Source organism: Bactrocera latifrons, unplaced genomic scaffold, assembly GCF_001853355.1.
Source record: "Bactrocera latifrons isolate USDA-ARS-PBARC rearing strain unplaced genomic scaffold, ASM185335v1 scaffold_679, whole genome shotgun sequence".
NCBI classification, from domain to species: Eukaryota; Metazoa; Arthropoda; class Insecta; order Diptera; family Tephritidae; genus Bactrocera; species Bactrocera latifrons.
The window spans coordinates 86,831-94,003 of record NW_017537355.1 but is presented as its reverse complement, the minus strand read 5'-3'; positions in this window follow the sequence as shown (position 1 = coordinate 94,003).

Genomic DNA, 7,173 nt, shown 5'->3' with positions numbered 1-7,173 from the left:
CTCTAATTGAATCCATGCCGAGGCGCATAAACACCGTTATTTTGGCTAACGGTGACCATATAAGTTATATTTCTTTGTACGCTATATTTTTTTCGTACTAAGTGAATTTAATTTTTGAGTTATTTTATTAATAAGTAGTAATTTTTGTTTTTAAATATTGTGTAAATTATATTATATGTAATTATCGATGTTGATTCCATTAATAAATAACATAAAAAATAATCATATGAAATTTAAAGATAACTAAAAGAGGGTTTTAGCTTGTACACTATACTTATTTCGGGGACTGTATACCTTATAGGGTTTTCGACCCTTACTTCTGGGTGTTACAAACTTCGTGACAAATTTAATATACCCTGTTCAGGGTTTAATAAGTGCTTGCATAAGCTGAAATTCAGGAGACGTCAAAAAAATCAACTTATTAAATAATGGATACATACTTGTCAAATACGTTGTAATTACCTTCATGTAGCTACCATACTATATTATAAAAAACACATAGAAATCGAGAAAGATTCTATAAATTAGTATACGGAGAATTCAAAATTACTGCGATTTTCGATTTTTAAATTTTATTCAACTTAAATATCGAAAAACTATGCGAACAGAAATTTCTGAAAAACTAATGGCTTTAAATTAGCTTAGAAAACTAATTAGATTACGATCGAAAATATTTTCAATAATCATCATATATATTGTCTTAGAAACTTAAAACAAAAAGAAACAATTTTTCAGATTCTTTAAAAATGCTATAAAATCATTTTCATATTGTCGATTTTCCCTTCCTAAAGCCACACTGATAAAGTCCAATCGGTTTGTGACGGTGATCTTTAATCTTTCACACAATACGTTCTATAGAACCTTATATGCGATATTGCGGATTCTTATCCCACGGTAGTTGGCGAAGATCGTGGGGTCTACCATTTTGTGGATTGGGCAGAGCACCCTTAAATTCCAATCGGCGGGCATGCTTTTCATATTCTGTAAGGAAGCTGATGCATGCTCAATATCAGTTTTTCGCGCCGTGTTTAAATAGCTCGGTCGGTAATCCAACGGCCAACGCCGCTTTGTTGTTCTTCAGAGATGTATTTTTTATTTGAATTTCTTCAGTGTCGGGCAGTGGAACGGCTGGTCCATCGTCATCGATTTTCGAGCACTCTCCCTGTCCCCCAGCTTGTCAAACTTGTCAAGCTCTTCATACTCTCTTACTTTGTCTGTAAATGCGTTTCGCTTGAGAAAAAACTCGCCAATTTCAATTTTGTTGTTGGCGGTGCTTCCGCTGGCTGTACTGTATTCTATGGATTAAAATACACTTTTTGGCCTTTTCCAAATAAACTGCAAGATGCACAACAGACGGAAAAAGTATATTAGTTGCATTCTTGATCGTGATTCAATAWTTCCATAACCTAAGGCTATTTTGCAATACAAGTGAATGTAACAAACAAATCCGCCCGTCCATAATTCCGCACGTACAGGTAATTCATCGCATCCTGCGATTACTAGTRCATGTGCTTTGGGCTRCCAATGTATGTTGATAGCAAAAAGAACGCCGACCGTTATTAGCGCGACCTTTTCGTGGCATTGTGAAAAATTCAATCTATAATTGATCACTTTGTATGAAACACACAAAAAAATTTCACTGAATAATTTTCAATAATTTACATTTTGATTAGCCGAAATAAAGAAAGCAAACAAATACTTAGATATATTGGAAAAAAAAAACAAACAAAAATTAAAAAAATGTCTGTGGAAAAGTCACTTTTTGGAAATGTACACACATATATAAGATATTCTGGTATGTCGTACTCAATTAAAAATCACTTGTTATTGAAATAGGAAATCGTCTATAAAACAAAAAAAAATCTATTACTATCTTTTGCTTAAAATGGATCAAAGGCTTGTTTGTTTCCAGAATTTCATACTCATCGCTACTGTCATGCAAATAAATTGACAGTTTGGTGTGGTTTTAGTTTCTCTCTAAGATGAAATTGTAAACATTAATGAACACAAAGAGAAAGAGTAAGGAAGGGTAAAACCGAACATTTTTTACTCTTCAAATTTACAATAATTAAAACCAGGGAAATACTTTATGGTGTAAAAAGTCAACCTGGTGATCGAAATCCAAGCAATTTCATTTATACATATACTATACGAGTTAAACTTAGTTAAGACAACAAATAACATAAGATGAATTAGTCAGCTAACACGTTCCTGCTGGGCTCTTCATGCTAGAATGCTTACTACGTTCATTTGCATATCAATACTCTTATCATTATTATCACCAATTAGAGCGCACAGCACCAGCATAACTCTTTGATGTGTGACATTCGGAAGGTGATGCGTAAAACACTGAAGTGTTACGGTATCTTCAGAAGTTGTAATTGCAATGATAAAGCTGCTCACAGCAAGATCACCTGAAGAGTAGATATCATAGCAACAATGATATTTTTCCTTTGGTAAAGGTAGCCACAAGTAACTTGTTGCTGCACCAATATGGAAAAGCAGCGGATATATGCTTGGGCTTTAGCTTAGTTAAGACAGATGTAATGTAAACGTGAAACTATTAACATCATTAATAAAAGTTTCTAAATACAATAATTACATTTTCAACTGGCGCCCAACGTGGGGCTAAGGACTTGCAAAAAGAACATAGAAATTCTGAAGTACCAAGGACCTGCAAAAGAAACTTCTAAAGGACCAGAAACCCACAAACACCGAAAAGACATAAGGAATCCCGAAAGACTGCGAAATAACCAATTCATCATTACTAAAAATATTTAAATTTGTAAGTGATTATTTAAACAATTTCCTAGTGGTTATTTAAAAATATATTGATTATAAAAAATCTTTAGTTAAATAGAGTACTATATGAGTGCTTTCAAAAGAATCTAATTTCCAATTAAATTAAATCGCAGATTTGCATAAAACTCCCTTGTGTTATAAAAATTTTCCAAGAAAAGGTTAGCGTTCAATGAAATAACCCTGAAAACTTTCATGATATTTGAATTAGTTTAGTGCCAATCATAAAACTGAAAAGATTTTCTTAATTATTAAATAAATATTATTAAAAAATACTTTTATAAAAGGTATATTCAAAAAAAGATCTTAAATAATTTCAACGAACTAGAAACGAAACTTATCAAATTTTCTTTACCAGGCCTTTTAAATTACAAATAGATAAAATGTCTTTGAATAGAGAGCAAATAGAAGAAATTGTTAATAAAGCCAATGAAAATTTAAAACGAGAGTTTTTTGCGCAGTTAAGTAACTTGAACTAGCAATTAATCATTTGCAACCACGTGGCGTTGAAGAACATTTACCCGTTTCAATTAATCCATTAGTAGCAGAATACAACGCAAGTTTAGACCTAATAAAATCTCTGAATGAATTTAGGGGAGATTCTGTTTCTTATCCCTCTTGGCGAACTGCAGCTGAATTCGCCATTAATTACTACTCGGAGGGTTCGGAAAAATATTACATCGCTATGGGCATTTTTCGAAAAAAAAATTGTGGGTTCCGCAAATACCACACTCGCGTCTTTTAATATGTACAGTGCTTAATTTCAAGGCTAGACTAAATCAGGAATATGCCGATAAAAGACCTCTTTATGTTTTGGATAAAGAGCTAAGTATCCTTAGACAAGGGGATCTTTCTATTACTGATTATTATAATAAGGTGGACAAAAAGCTATGCAAAATTTATAAATAAACAAATCATGACGTACAGCGGAAATAAAGATATTATTGCCACTTTAAATGATCATGCTAAAGAAAACGCCTCACTCGTCTTCATATCAGGACTTCGACGTCCATTGTGCGATATCCTCTTTTCCTCCAGACCCAAAGACCTTCCAACTGCTCTTGCAGTGGCTCAGGAGCTGCAAACGAATCATAGAAGACATAATTTTGTAGAAGCATTTGCTGTTGGAAATACTTATACGAGTACATTAAATAAGCCGGCAAAGTCTCAATTTAAACGAAAAGATTACAATAATGGACCAAATGCAGGTATTAGCAATTCAAATCCTAATAAACCAACCCCAATGGAATTCGATAGTAATACAAGTTACTACCGACAACCCATTAGTATTCCGAAACTATCCACTCAACATAAACCCAAGTACATTCAAAAACCACAGCATCCAAATCAGAATATGCAATCAACGTATAAACGAAATCGCGAACAGTTCCATTCTGATCGTGCACCCTTTCAAAAACTGCAAAAAAATGTTTGGAGGAACCTTTTAATTTTAAGTCCATACACGGTAAAAATCTAATAAATAAAAAGTCTTTAGTTAATGTTGAGGTAATAACTCAACATTCTTTCTGCTTTCAAGTTTAACTACATTGGACAGTATTATAGGTTATGACTTTTTAAAGCATTTTGATACTGTTGAAGGGTATTTACTTTACCAAAATGGTAAAGAATAATTACACCTTTTTCCATGTGAGCAAGTAAACTTAATAACAATAGAAAAAAATTCAATTCCACTCAAACTCCAAGCACAATTTCGGCAAATAATCAGTAAAAACATTAATGCATTTGCTGATCCAGATAGGTCCTTGCCTTACAACACAACCGTTAASGGTAGAATTCGCACAAATACAGATGAACCGATATACAGCAAAAGTTATCCATATCCCATGTCTCTAGCCCCGTTHATTAATAAAGAAATAAATAGACTTCTTAATAATCGAATAATAAGACCATCTTGATCGCCTTACAATTCTCCTGTCCACGTAGTATCTAAAAAGGGATTTGATGAAGATGGAAAGCCAAAACTGCAAGCGGTGATCGATTTTTGGAAGCTCAATGAAAAAACCGTTCCATAACGATACCCTATTCCGGATACATCTGTCATCTTAGACAACTTATGAAAGTCCACGGTTTTTACAACATTGGATCTTAAGTCAAGATTTCACCAAATCATTATGTGTGAAAAAACAATATAGACAAAAAACAGCATTTAGTATAAACAACGGAAAATATGAATTCTGTAGATTAACTTTTGGGTTAAGAAATGCACCCAATATTTTTCAAAGGGCCATTGACGATTTTTTACACGAAGTCATATATAAATAATGTCAATTTTATGTCGACGATATATTTATCCATTCTTCAGATGAACAATCTCATTTAAAGCACATCAAATCATATAGTACTTCAATCCCTTGAAAACGCAGGAATGAGAGTCTCACCTGAAAAATGGAAGTTTTTTAAAACTCAAGTGGAGTTTCTAGGGTTTCTTGTTTCTAACGCGGGCATTTGAACTTGTTTAGATAAAATTCGTGATATTATTAATTACGAACCCCCGTAAACTCTTCGATCCTTGCKTTCATTTCTGGGACTACCAGGATGTTACAGGCGTTTTATTAAAGATTATGCTGCCATAATCAAGCCTTTGACAGTTTACCTTCGCGGAGAAAACGGACAAGTTGGTTCACGATATTCAAGAAATGTGAGAGTTGACTTAAGCCCTCAAGCACTTCAAACTTTTGAACGAATAAAACAAATATTAGCTTCAGATGATGTTTTACTTCAATACAAAAATTATAATCAACTTTTCGAGCTTACAACAGATGCTCTTCTACTGCTTTAGGTGCAGTTTTGCCCCAAAAAGGTCGTCCAATTACCATGATTTCACGAACACTCTCAGCTACCGAACAAAATTATGCTATAAACGAACGAGAGCTACTAGCGATTGTATGGGTATTAAAAAAGCTTCGTCATTATTTGTGTGGAGTGAAAAATATAAACATTTTTACCCAAATGCAAAAATGAAAAGATGGCAAGCGTTCATTGAAGAGTTTGCGCCAAGTTTTCATTTTGAGCCGGGAAAAGGAAACAATGTTGAGATGCGCTTTCTAGACAATTCTGCAACGATTTAAATGAAGCCCCCTGAAATAAAACTGTGCACAGTGAAGAATCCTTATCTAACATTATCAAAACCGTGAATTGTCCTATTAACCAATTCAGAAACCAATTAATGATTTCTAAGCCTAATTCTTTTAGCAAAAATACAAAAATTCTTTTTAAAAAACTGATACGTCACACAATCACAACAACAAATTAAAAGTTACCGAACCGACAGTTAGAAATCATATTATCCTTATTAGAAAACCGGATATTATATCGCCAATATATACTTGGAGTATTTTAAAGTCTAAATGGTATTAATAGATACTCATATTCTACATAATTTACGAAAATTGGTGCTTGTCTAAAGTTATTGGATACTGCTGGGATATTGCTTTTGCTTCTATTTTTTTTGTGTGCATGACCATTTCCAATTTCAGATTTCCATCTTTATTTCTACTGTTTCTGGGAACGATCCAAAAAGGAAAAGTATACTGCTTTCTATGGGCTTTATTTATTAGTTTAATAATAACCTCTCTTAACAATGGAATGTTTGTATTTTTCTTTCATTTTATTTATACTTTTTTGGCCAATTCTTCGAAACTATTTTTATTATTGATTTAAAGAAATTATTTTTAATTATATTACTTGAATTTTTTTCATTTATATTTTTATTCCAAGTATTATATACATATCTTATATGTATGTATATGTATTTCTTGTGCGCCTGTGTGTGTCCCTAAACTCCTCTTAAACACTGGACCGATTTTGATGAAATTTTTTGTACCTATACTACTAACGCAAGTACGGTTACCTTCAACCTATTGACGGCGAGTGTATGTACATATCGCGAAACAACTCAGGACACCATTATTTTATACAGACGGCGCCAGCGCAATTTGGCTTGTCGGCTGTGACAATTTTTGGTATTGTCCTAAAAAAAGTTTGCTGTAAGTGAGTCATTGGGGGCCAAAGTGGCTGAAGAGAGTAACAGCATGACGATCGCTGGTGTAGAAAAATGTTTTAGCTTCATTATAGCGTGAGCCGGAAAGCGAATAAGTTCTGTTCTCTTCAAATAGTTGCATTGTGACAAGTGCACTTTTACTTATACTAAATATGCGTACATATTTAAAAAATATGCGATGCAACTTTTTGTTTTGAGATCGGATTGCATCTTCACCCCTAACTCCGGCCTTGAAATTTCGGAAATTCGCCTAAAATAGTGAAATTGTCTACCTAGCGCCTGAAATACGCATCTCATGGCAAAATGTATAAAACAAAAGTTATTTGTCACGTCATTTGCTACCGAAATGGTAT